The 12,306-nt window shown below is 43.7% G+C and overlaps 1 long non-coding RNA gene across 2 annotated transcripts in view; it reads right to left on the bottom strand.

The window, feature by feature from the left end:
• Window positions 1-613: 613 nt before the first annotated feature.
• The window catches only part of LOC148342411 (uncharacterized), a 108,792-nt gene continuing 97,099 nt past the window's right edge, over window positions 614-12,306 (bottom strand). For both annotated transcript variants that reach the window (XR_015842221.1, XR_015842220.1), the window contains exons 2-3: window positions 4,764-4,878; window positions 614-2,435 (exon numbers count right to left, since the gene is read on the bottom strand). This is a non-coding gene — a long non-coding RNA (uncharacterized LOC148342411). The remainder of the gene's footprint in view (window positions 2,436-4,763; window positions 4,879-12,306) is intronic.

Below are 12,306 nucleotides of genomic sequence, written 5' to 3'. Positions count from 1 at the left end.
CCCCATTAGGGGAAAGGTGAGAAACCTTGAGAAGGGACCACAGATGGGGGAATCCCCCTTCCAGGCTGCAATGGATGCCAACTGGGCAACATTTGACACATAAAATGATGCTATTCAATGTTAGATGAGATAATATAAGAGTCAATTGAATGAAGTGCTGCAGGAAGATGACTTCAGTGGAGTGGGTCCTCATCCAGGGCTGTAATCTCCATGGCAGCATATCCGAGGATGAGCCTTCGATCTTGTACCGGTCAGTTGGTGTAAATTCAGAACAGCCACTTCCAAGTGAATCACCATCATCTAATTCCCAAGTCGGTGAATTGGGAACATAAAGAAAGAACAGAAGTAGTAAACAGGCCAACAAGTAGTTCAACGAAGTGCTGAAATATAAGGAAATCAGAAGAGGCGCTGCATGAAGACGACTTCGGCAGAGCAGGTCCCTCCCCGGTTGGTCAGTGCCGTAATCTTCAAAGCATGTCCCCATCACCTAATTCCCAAGCAGGGGAAGAGGGGGCAGAAAAGAGAAGAAGCGGCAGTAAACAGGCCAACAAATAATTAAATGAGATGCTAAAGTATATAAATAAATTGATCAAATGATGTGCTGCAGGAAGACGACATCACTGGAACAGGTGCATGCCCAGTTAGTCAATGCCTTAAACTTCCTAGTGGGTCACCGTCACCTAATCCCCCAGCCGCGGGAAAAGGGGGCAGAAAAGAAAACAAAAGGAAAAAAAAGCGGCAGTAAACATGCCAACAAATATTTCAGCTAAATGCACAAGAGTATAAATGCATCTTTAATAGTGTTTTGAACATTTCTACTGAGGTGGCGCCTCTAATATCTGAGGGAAGTGCATTCCAAAGCATTGGTGCCCGAATAGAGAACGCTCTAGAACCTGCGGACTTCTTTTTGGCTCGCGGGATCACTAAAAGACCAGCATTTTGTGAGCGAAGGTTTCGGGACGGAACATATGGTACCACGAGGTCAACGAGATAAGAAGGTGCTAAGCCGTGCAATATTTTAAAAGTAACTAGCAGAACTTTAAAATCACATCTCAAGTGGACCGGAAGCCAATGCAAATTGGCTAATATCGGGGTAATATGATCAAACTTTCTCGTCTTAGTTAAGAGTCTAGCTGCTGCATTTTGAACTAACTGCAGACTTTTAATACTCGACATGGGGAGACCCGAGAGCAAAGCGTTACAATAGTCGAGGCGAGACGTAACAAACGCATGGATTAAGATTTCTGCGTCACACGTTGATAGAATTGGGCGAATTTTAGCAATGTTACGCAGATGAAAAAACGCAGTTCGAGTAATATTTTTAATGTGCATTTGAAAAGACATAGTTGCGTCAAATATAACACCGAGATTTTTTGTTGAATCCTTTTGGGCAATATTATATTTATCGATACTCAGAGTGGTGTCTTTGAAAAAGTACAGATGACGCGTTGGTCCAATGATGAGCATCTCGGTTTTATCTGAGTTAAGACGCAAAAAATTGAAAGACATCCATTGTTTAATTTCGGCAAGGCACGCCTCTAATTTATCGCAATCACGCGGATTCGTTATATCCAACGGCATGGATAACTGCGTATCATCAGCATAACAGTGAAAACTAATGTTATATTTCCGTATAATATTGTAGTGTATTTTCACAAGGTCTGACATAGACAACTTATTTTATGGCCATGACAACTGTTGCTTTGAACTCCCTCAGGGCTTCCTGACTCCCCCTTTGACACGTAGATTGCCGCCCTGAGAGGCACGAGACTTTAACTTTATCTACGGGGGGTCAGGAAGCAGAACAGGGGTTATCTGCGTCCCAAGGAGGGGGTTTACAAAAGAGGGGTCTGGCGCCGGGAAGTCGCACCTTCGCGGAGTCTGTGCCCCGCAGCCATGGGGGCAGTTTGAGGAGTCAGCTAAGAGACAGCTGGATAAAATGCATATGCAATAAGGGAAAATTAGATATTCATGTCCTTTGTTTGCCTTCCCTCTAAGAAGGGAAGGCGCGAGAAGGGGACACCTTTTTCTTTTGGGAACTTCTGACATCAGCTGAGATCAATAAAATCTTCTTCCAACCACCGGTGTGTGTCAGAAGTTTTTTCCATCACCAAGCCAACCTTGCCTGGCGACCTGTCCGGAGGGGAGCTGAGCCAGACCCGCACATCAACAGCGGAAATTTACCTCATTTTTGGCGTCACGAACAGGATTCGTGCTCCAGTGAGGGCCTCCGGGTGCTGGGGTGCAGGCGTTCAACAGCCGGCCGGCTGAACTAGAGGTGAGTTGCTTTTACTCACAATGGATGTTGGGCGCCTGTGTCTGAGCGGTCGGGGGTTCTGGGGCAGTTAAAGAGAGCTTGTGCGTGTGGGTCTGCTGGTTGGTTGGTCATGGAAAATGCTGTCCCTATGTCTTGGTTTTTGGAGTGGGAAAGGCCACTGTAAGGATTAAGACATGAGAAAAGGTCAAAGTAACCGCACTATGCAAGAACATTAGATAAAGTAGGAAAAATGATGAAAGAAACTAAGTAAAGAGACTAGTGCGGGAGAAATATGCAGAAAATGAAGAAAAAAAAAAAAAAAAAAAAGTTCTAGCGGTTAAAGAGATGAGAAACAAGAAGTATAAAATTCTGAAACTGCTATTGAGAAGTTAAGAAGCGAGCTATAGACAATAAAGTAGTAGATAAGCCCTGGCCAGGGCGTAAGTTTAGAAGGAAATTCTGGGATGAAAAAATTAACTCATGAGATAAGAAGAGTAGCGCGCAACCATGTATAGTATTCGGCACTTCGTGGCATGGAACACATTTGAGGCACGAGACGCACTTCAGTGGACGGCACAGTGCTAGGAGCTGTCGTCGTGGTTGATATGTTACGGAGGTTCCTTGTCAAACCGGTTCGATTCCGATGTTTGAGACATATCCGGTGATCAAATGTGTTCTGGTAAAGGCCACGCCAAATCAAAAACCCGGCTGCGGTCCGCCCCGTATTGGCCCAGGATGTACGCAGGGGTTTATGAAGAGATGAGATGAAAAGAGAGAAATAGAAGATGAAAAGATAAGTCCGGACAGTGTTGGAATGACAGAAATCCGCACAGAAGTAGAGAGTGCGCTCCCACGTATAGTATTGGGCAAGCGAGGCATGGAGCGCATTTGAGGCACGAGACGCACTTCAGTGTTGACGGCGCGGAGCCAGGAGCTGTCGTTGTGATCGGTATGTTACGGAGGTTCCTTGTCAAGCCGGTTCGATTCCGCTGTTTGAGACATATCCGGTGATCAAATGCGCTCTGGTAAAAGCCACGCAAAATCAAAAACCCGGCTGCGGTCCGCCCCGTATTGGCCCAGGATGTGCGCAGGGGTTTATAACGAGTTGTGATGAAAGTATGTGGAAATTAGGCCTAATTAGGGGGTTTTATAATGGTATACCAGTAAATGAATGATATGTGCACACAAGAGAAATGTTTGGAAGCCTGCAGAAGTAATGATAATGATAGACAAGCGCTTTGAAAATCAATAGAGACGTACCGATAATAATATTAACTATAATGTGATTGTATTAATATAAGGATGAAGAAAGTAAGGATGGCAAAAATGACTGAATATAGGAAAATCCAAAACGCGCACACGTCTTTGTGCTGCGCGTGAACGCGTGCACGCGTGGCCGTTGGCCGCCAACCTTAGAGGGTTGTGTACATGAAATAGCTTCGAGAAAAATAGCCATCAAAACGAGAATTATCATAAGCCAAAATGAAATAGATTGAATTGTTGTCAGTTTATTTTTTGTGTCTGTTCTTTTCGTGAACATTGTCTTCTATGGAGTGGGCCCGTGTCTGTGTCTGTCTGCGTCTGTTTGTGTGTCAAAATGTGGGGAAAGAGTCATTAAATGGTTAAAGGGGGGCATCACGAGATCGAGAAGGAATGTTCTATCAAAATTGTGCCTTGAAAAACAAAAAATGTGAAATTTTAAGGGGTGTCAAACCTGAGGTGCGGGGGCAGAATTTGGTTCTCTAACTGAGAGGCAAGGTAGGTTGAGTAAGACAAACGTAAGTGAATTGGAACAAGCGGAAAGTTTAGGGGGAAGGAGCTGTTGCCATTGGCTTGAGATTGCCTGCTCGTAAATTGGCAGGGAGGAGTGGCCGGTAAACTGGAGCCTTTGGTAGGGGGCGTAACCCCTCGTAACCCGGAGGCCGCGTGATCGGCGTATGAACAGTGAGGCGCCCCCCCTTCCCTTCTTTTTCTGCTGTGAGCGTCTAGGATAGGCTTGCACACGAGGGCGGCCAAGGAGAAGACGAGTAATTTACATAATTAATGAATGAAGGGTTGAGAACTTGTTTTAAGGAAGTGTACGATTGGGAAAATGTATGACGTTTGAAGGATTGAGGAAGTGCAAAATGAAGGAATGAGGAAGTGCAAAATGAAGGATGAGGAACTGTTTTAAGGAAGAACGAAAGAAAATTAATGCTTAATGAAGGGATTCAGTGAAATATTTTCTTGACAGACAGTGAGAACGGTCAGAAAAGGAATTTGGGGAAGTGAGTAAGTTACGTGTGGTGTCAAGAGATTTAATTGGTCGGGGGCAGGAAGATGTTTGATAAATATGGCCAGAACCATACAGCACTACAGAAATACTAGAGTATACAACATGGAATTCCATGAATTGGAAAATACAGTTACAAGTAGGCTAGCCATAACTAATGACTTTTAATAAATAGAATGTTATTTAACATTGTGTCTAAATATTTAACAGGCAGATCCAGAATCCTGCGTTCACCTCCTGTTTCTGACCCCAACAGAAGATGTCTTCTGCCTTTGCTTTGAGGTAGTGAACAACGAGGGGTGTCAAAGGGGGGAGCTCAGCCTCCCCCACTGAGTTGGGTTCATAAAGCCTGGGTGGAAGAAGCAGAGTACAAATGGCCTGATTGGGAAACTTAGAATATGGAATGGAAGTTGAGCTGTCTTCAATTCAGTCTGCAGGTGGCTGGACTGTTAGATTACTCAATCTAACTATACGAACTCTAGTAAGAGGAAACAATTTAACTATTCGTATCGGGCAACTGATTTATAAAATACTTGTGAGTTACATCTTAGAAGAGTAGCAGTCATATGGAATTAAATTAAAATAGAAGGAAAATATACACGTGGCGACAACTAACAGAGGGATTTAATGCAGCAGAGTTGGAATTAGCCAGTGGTAAATTATAAATCACCAGATTTGATCAGATGATTAGGTGATATATTTCTATCAATACTTTCTCGGTTGACAGCGGCATGGGAAAAGGAAAATAAATAAATAAAAATAAAAAAGCGAAACGAAACAAACTGTTCATTTGAGGCATCATTAAAGGGGGGTATTGTAGGCTTCCCATAGTTAGCTAGACGGATTAATTCTTGAGGAAATAAGCATTCGTAGATTGATTAGGAATGAACAATTTGCAGCTCGAACAGTGAATTTGAATGACCACAAACTTTTAGTCGGAGAAATCTTATAGGAGGTTACAAAACAGGAAGAAATTATATACATTTAACTACTGTAATTAAGATCATGTGACAACACCAAGGAATTACACACAGAAAACAATAAAATGAACTAGAAAAAGGGGAGGCATGAACGTAGTAAATTGACGTTGAGGAAATACAAATAATTAAATAAACGAGTAAGTAATCAAGACAAAACAAAATAGAGTTTGACAACCTGCAAGAGAGGTTCGGGATGACAACAGATGAGAAGATAAACACATGGACGTGGGAAGAAAAAAGAACAGTTGTAATCCAAGAGGTATTAAACAGAAGAACTTGAAGGTACAGCACAACTTTAGGTGTGAAGGTTTTTTTAAACAATTGAAGCAAACAAAGAGGGGATTTGAACCATGTTCTAGGATTATAGGTGTAATTTGGAAGGCTACGGGAATAGGTTTAAACATACAATTCAATGTTCATTTTAGGATTAATTTGAGGAGATTAGAGCCAATGAGGAGGCGGAGTTGTTTTCAAGGTAAATTAGGTCTTGCAATTGATATCCATCTAATCTATTGGACTACAATTAGTTGGAAAGGAGTTGGGGAAAGCAATAATACTGGTAATGGTGGATTGGAGCTGTTGATTGAAGAAAATTAGCTCTGATTCTGTGAAATGACTCATTTGCGTGTGATTAAAGGTTTAGTGAGAGGATGGAAATGTGTCAGTCACTAGTGCAGTGTGTGTGTGTGTGTGTGTGTGTGTGGGTGGGTGGCCACCATTAAAATACACTTAGACTATATATTGAGAATGGGAGTCAATCAACCACATGGGGGATTGTTTAATTGATAAAAGGTGGCATGCTTGAAGAGGCATGTGTGAAGATATTCAAGTTCATTGAGATTTGGAGATGATGTGAACAAGATAAGAGGATAAATTCCTCTCACCTGGAACTATATACTGCATAAGCTGTGCGGTTCAACAAATGGGATACACTGACTGATCGGTGACGGTTCTTGACCAAATCTGTGTGGACGAATAATCTGGAAGTGGTATAGCTGATGGCACCATTTGACAACCAAATTAGTCAAATGGAGAAGGCCTATTGCGGTAATAGTGCTGGACACAACTGTACCAGCTGTGAGTGACTTTGGACTGTATGAGGGGTGACACAGATGTTGACAATGAGACGAAATAACTTGGACAGTGACCCTAGATATGGCAGTCATGCCAGAGACTGAGACCAAAAGACAATTGTGACTTCGTGGAATGTTTTGTTTTTAACCTTTTTTTTCAGCTTGAATGCTCAGCCGTTGCTAAAGGAACAGACGCTGTGTTGGTTATATGATTTATGTTAATTTTGCAGGATGCGGATCACCTTCTGAGAGAATGATATGCTGTATTTGTTCATTGTTAACCCTAACCCTTTATTTTTCATGGTTGATTGATTTTGTTGATGATGAATTCAGGTTGATTTACAGGATGGACGCTGCTGATTCCAGAGCCGAGATTATGTGATGTTTGAGTTGTATGATGTGGGTTGTTGTCGTTTGTTTATTGAGGTGTGTTTTGTTGGAGCCGTTTCCATGTCAAGCAGGTTGCGGCAGCAGCTACTGGATGGAAAGTGATTTGTTTGCGTGAGTTGGTTCCAGTTGTGTTTCAGCATTCAAGTGAGTGTCCATTCCAGAAGGAGAGATGGCTGGTCAACAAATTAAGTCTGGTTCGTCACGGGTAGGATGATCTGGAATTGCTGTTTTGTCTGTTTTTATTGTTATTTGTGTTGACACATGTGGGGCATGTGTCAAAGGGGGGGGATGGATGCAGTATTTTGTTCACATAATTGTTTTTGCCTGTAAAGAGGTTTAAGTGTTAACAGGACATATCAACAATGATCATGCTGAGGTGAAAGAGTTGAAGATTGGGCCCAGCAGGAAGAATGCAAGCAGAGCGCTGGGGTCTCACCTCAATCTACTGTGGGACCAGGACGTCAGGCAGCCCCCACGCAGGAGATAAGGGGTTCTAGTTATAAACCAGTGCAAGGTCCTTTGTAGTCAGAAGTGCCCCTTCTAAAAAACCCATGTGTGCTTAGGCGATTGCATTATTAAGCAGTGTCATCAGTTTATCAAAAAAGCTAACGCGTGTGCGTCGTAGTTTGCATTGAAAGATGCAGCATGAAATATATTTCAAAATTTGGATAATAACTAAAGCAAATTTAGAACGATAAAAAGATAATTGGCTACAAAACATTGGGGTGAAATTAATCTTCAATCCAAGTAGGGGTGGTTTAAAGAGAGAAATCCAAGATCTTAAAAGGATAAAGGCATGATGCGTGGAATCTGACTTGGCAATATGAAAAGCGCAAAAGCTAAAGTGACAAACTACGATTAAATATGAGAGAAAAACTATAATGTATTCAGTCTTGAGGAAGACTGAATGCAGTAAAATTGCAATAAGAAGGATAATAAACCGGCCTAGAGTGTCACAATGTACTGGAAACATAAGTTTGGGATTGCCCCTGAGAGTGAAATTCCACTCTGAACCCCTCCTTTTTACGACCGGCAGCAACTAATGAAACAGCGATACTGATAAGAGATACAATTGGGTTAAAACAGAACACGCAAGGTTAGAGGTCATGCCAAACAAAATACGTCTAATGTTGCATGCTTCAGTTTGGTGACGGTTGGACTGAGGTAATTCAATGAATGGAACGGCATTTTGAGATAGTAATTATATGGGAATATGACGAATTGTCTTGTTATGAGGGGACTTTTGATATACAGTAAAGTAGAAGTTTTTAGTCTGCAGATAATCCAGTTTAAAGGCTAGTGACTCATTGGTTGAGGAAAACGGGGTCATATAAGAGTTAGCTGAAAAAGAATAGCTAAATTATGGTTGATGTGTTCATGGGAATTAAAAGGGAATAATAAATAGAAGACAAAACCAATTGGCATCGGAATAGGTAAAATATGATGAGGATACCTATTGGGAGAAATAATTTAGGTTTGGATGATTAATAGCCAGGAATTTTTGTTTTTACAAGACAGACCTTTAGGGGATTCAACATAATTTAAAATAATTTATAGATGACACGTGCTGTTAATTGTGAGTTGATTACATCTAGTCATGGTTATGAGGGATTAGGTTAGTGAGCTCTTATGGGAGACAGGTTGCCAGGGCGAGACGTGAATGGATTGAAACTTCCGCCAGTGACCCGTCCAATAGTGTCATCACCACACAGCTGTTCCAGGTGGCCGTCCTTAAGGGCGTGCCCCTTCCCGTTACTGACGTCATGCGAAACAGTCCGTCAATGAGAAACTGCTAATCGGTTTGAGTAGTGCACACATTTTTGCGTCAATTTGCACGACATCAATGAAAGGAAATATTGTCTTGGATGTAGAAAGAGAATTGCTACATTTGCGGGTCCAGAGGGCCAAGAGTGCAAATTCACTGGGAAAGGAAAAAGAATATGGAAAGGAAAAAAAAAAAAAGAGGAAAAATAAATAAGTGGGGGGCAGCGAATGCTGCGGCTAATACAGACAGCTCCCACTGCGCTTGCGCCTTCCGTTTCTGCTGCTCCTGCGCCAGGTTCTGGTGATGCAGCGCCACAGCAGGCTTGTTGTCCGCACCAGCCGGTCAGCAAGGTCACGTAACAAAAGTAGGAGTGGTTATAGACATGGGTTGTGAGTGGGACGTGCCATTGCTGTGGGGTGTTGGGTCACTGGGTGATGAGCTGTCCATACTGAGCCACTTCCTGAAAGGTGCCATCCTGTGGTCCAGTGCCATGCCTGTCACAAAGAGCTCCACCAGCGAGGGGGCTCCACCGCTACCCACTCCTCTGACAACGCTTCCATGGCCTCTCAAAGCACACTTGACTCCTCAACCAGATTGGGACCCCCATTCCGCAATAGGGGTGCCCGAGGAGCCTCAGCGTTCAAGGACTGGCAGGTCCCGGCATTCCGGTGACGGTAGATGGACAACAGTTTTTGATGGTGGGACAAGATATTCCAGGCTTTACAAGCTCCCTCTGCACATCGCAGTGAGCAACAAGACTGTCAACCCTTGTGGACTTCTGGAGATTGCCCGAGTCACTGCAGTGGACCGACACCACACAAATGAAACTAACACTGGTATTTGAGTGGCATTACCAGATGGGACTGAATTTGACTATGCACATCCGCCGGGGGACGCATACGTTGTGCTCTCCTCCATTCCAGTAGACTGGGCAGCTCTGAAACCAGGGTCTCCATCCTCCCGCGGTTTGTACGTCCTGCTTCTGCTCAGGTCTGTGTGGCGTAGCCGCCTCCACTCATTCAAACCACCAATTGATACTTTGCATTGAACACTGAGTTACGATGATTTGGTTTGCCAGTGTGCATTCACCCAAAATCGAGGGTGAGAAATAGATCTTACATGATGATTAGGTGTTTGTTATGTCTACCGGCGTTGCCTTGCATGTGCGCCTTGCTCCGGAGCAGAGGAGACAGTATGAATGGTCTACGTTCGCCTGCCACAAATCACATTAACTGACGGCGCGCATTATCATACTAAAGACTTAGGCCCCATGGTGAAGACGACTGACGGGTTTTCAGTTCAGATGTTGAATACTCTGTTTCACTATCAGGGTAGCGTATTTCAGCCCCATTACAAATTCATTTGTTTTGGAACATTACCAAATTTCTCGACACTATGCGGGACAGGGAATGGGTCACTCGGAAGCGAAAGTCCTGTTTGCATCTCTGCCGGAGGGGTTGTGGACCCGGAGTTCGACTGATGTTGGGCTCCGCTCCGCGGCTTCCCCAATTTTTTGCTGTCTCTGCACCCTCCCCTATTTGACAGAGTCAGTGTTGGTACAGTTTGGGGGCGAAGGGGGGCATTCCGGAGACGGTGGCTGTGTTGAAGACTGCAGCGGCCTTGGAGCCATCTACGTCCTGGAATGTGCCTATTTCTCATGTTGAAAATGATTTAATTTGGCACCTCAGGTGCTCAATTTTGTGTGGAGTGTTTCTGCTTGTTGTATTTCAGGTGGAGTGTAACTGGAGGTGGATGCAGATTGGAACCCCGCTTGGAGCAAGTGACATGGAGGACTCCTATGAGTGTTGGAGGATGCGACCATCAGATCTGTTTTTTCCTAAAGTGTTGCCCGAGCAAGTCGATCATGTCCTGAATATGGCTGTGAGGTTGGATGGGATCCAAGGGGGGTCAAAGGAGATTTATGATGCTTTTACTGCTACAGGACACAAAGGAACTGGCCAGGGTCCTGCAGACCGTTGAGGGGACTGTAAACGTTGGTGCGAGGCCAATGACTATGGGCTGCGGGCCCTTACCAGTATTGTCCTGTTTGTCGGCGTGCTTTTCTATCAGTGCAATGGACTGTACAACACATACACAAGCACACAACTACGCACACAGGAGGCATGGCACTGTGGAACATGTTTACTGTGTTTTGATATCATTTGTATTTGCTGCATGACTATTCTTTCATTTATATCGGTGGTGCTTCAGCATGTCATACGAAGCCTTCATATCCGTTTTCATGTTCATGGCTTTTGTATTTGTGGCAATCTGTAAACATTGTTTGTTGCTTAGTATGGGCCTCCCTCTTTTTCCCCACTCTCTACACGAGGGGGTTTTTTCCGACGGGGGCTCGGTGGGTCCCTCACACTTCCGTATGGACTGCATCAAAATTTGCCTAATGTTAATGTTGGTTTGCTAAAAGAATTACCAGTCAAGGGGTAAATTTGATGCGACCGGGGTGGTTGATATGAGATCTTTTGAATTTTTGCGGTGCTGTGTAGTCCTGTGGGAGGTGTTAGGGTGCCATCAGGGAGTGATTTGGCCTTATTAGATTATCTTTTCCTAGTCTAAAGTTAACCTTAAGTAACATGCCTTGAGCATCATTTAGGATCTAGACAAATAGGGTTTCAAATTGTAGACATGGGATTGGCATAAAATGTTGGAATGAGATTTTTGGGTTCATGCTGATGTCGTTTTTGGTTTATCTTAACTAAGTGTCGAGGCAATCTGGATTTGCCTCGAAGGGGGGATTATGTAGTGTATTTTCACAAGGTCTGACATAGACAACTTATTTTATGGCCATGACGAGATTGCTGCTTTTAGGAATATCAACTCTTGGGGTTGGAGCCCCTTAGTATTAAGTTACAGCTTTGAGTGGCAGCGGGCCCCAAACATCAGGTACGAAAGGTCAGGACTTTGAACAGAGGTCATCGGCGAGGTGTTTACAGAAGAGGGGTCTGGCGCCAAGAAGTCGCATCTGGAAATGGGATCTGTGCCTCGCACAGAGAGGCTGTTTGAAAAGTCAGCTAAGAGACAGCAGGATAAAAATGCATATGCAATAAGGGAAAATTAGATATTCATGTCCTTTGTTTGCCTTCCCTATAAGAAGGGAAGGCGCGAGAGGGAGACACCTTTTTTCTTTTGGGAACTTCTGACATCAGCTGAGATCAATAAACTCTTTTTCCAACCACCGGTGTGAGTCAGAAGTTTTTTCCATCGCCAAACCAACCTTGCCCGGCGACCTGTCCGGAGGGGAGCTGAGCCAGACCCGCACATCAACAACGAAATTTACCTCACCTCATCAACAAGTATATTATTCTCATTCTCTTGGTGCAAACTGTTAAAACAACTGATAAAAGTGTGAGAGTAAGAAGTCCTCTTTTTTGTGGATCGTTTTCGAATTCATTGATGTTAGCGCATCTGTTGCAATCGTGGATCTGTGACGAATTTCACCTCCGAAGAAAAAGAGACGATTTCGTCGTATTTGCAAAAGAGTAGCTCATGGCGTGGTAAACGTACTCCAAAACATTTGAGTCTTGCAAGGCTCTCGTTATTGTGAGTGTTTC

Source organism: Idiotropiscis lumnitzeri, chromosome 2 (assembly GCF_059441095.1).
Source record: "Idiotropiscis lumnitzeri isolate Australia: NSW breed Sydney's pygmy pipehorse chromosome 2, RoL_Ilum_1.0, whole genome shotgun sequence".
NCBI lineage: Eukaryota > Metazoa > Chordata > Actinopteri > Syngnathiformes > Syngnathidae > Idiotropiscis > Idiotropiscis lumnitzeri.
The sequence above is the reverse complement of the archived record's forward strand: the minus strand, read 5'-3'. Positions and strand labels throughout refer to the sequence as shown.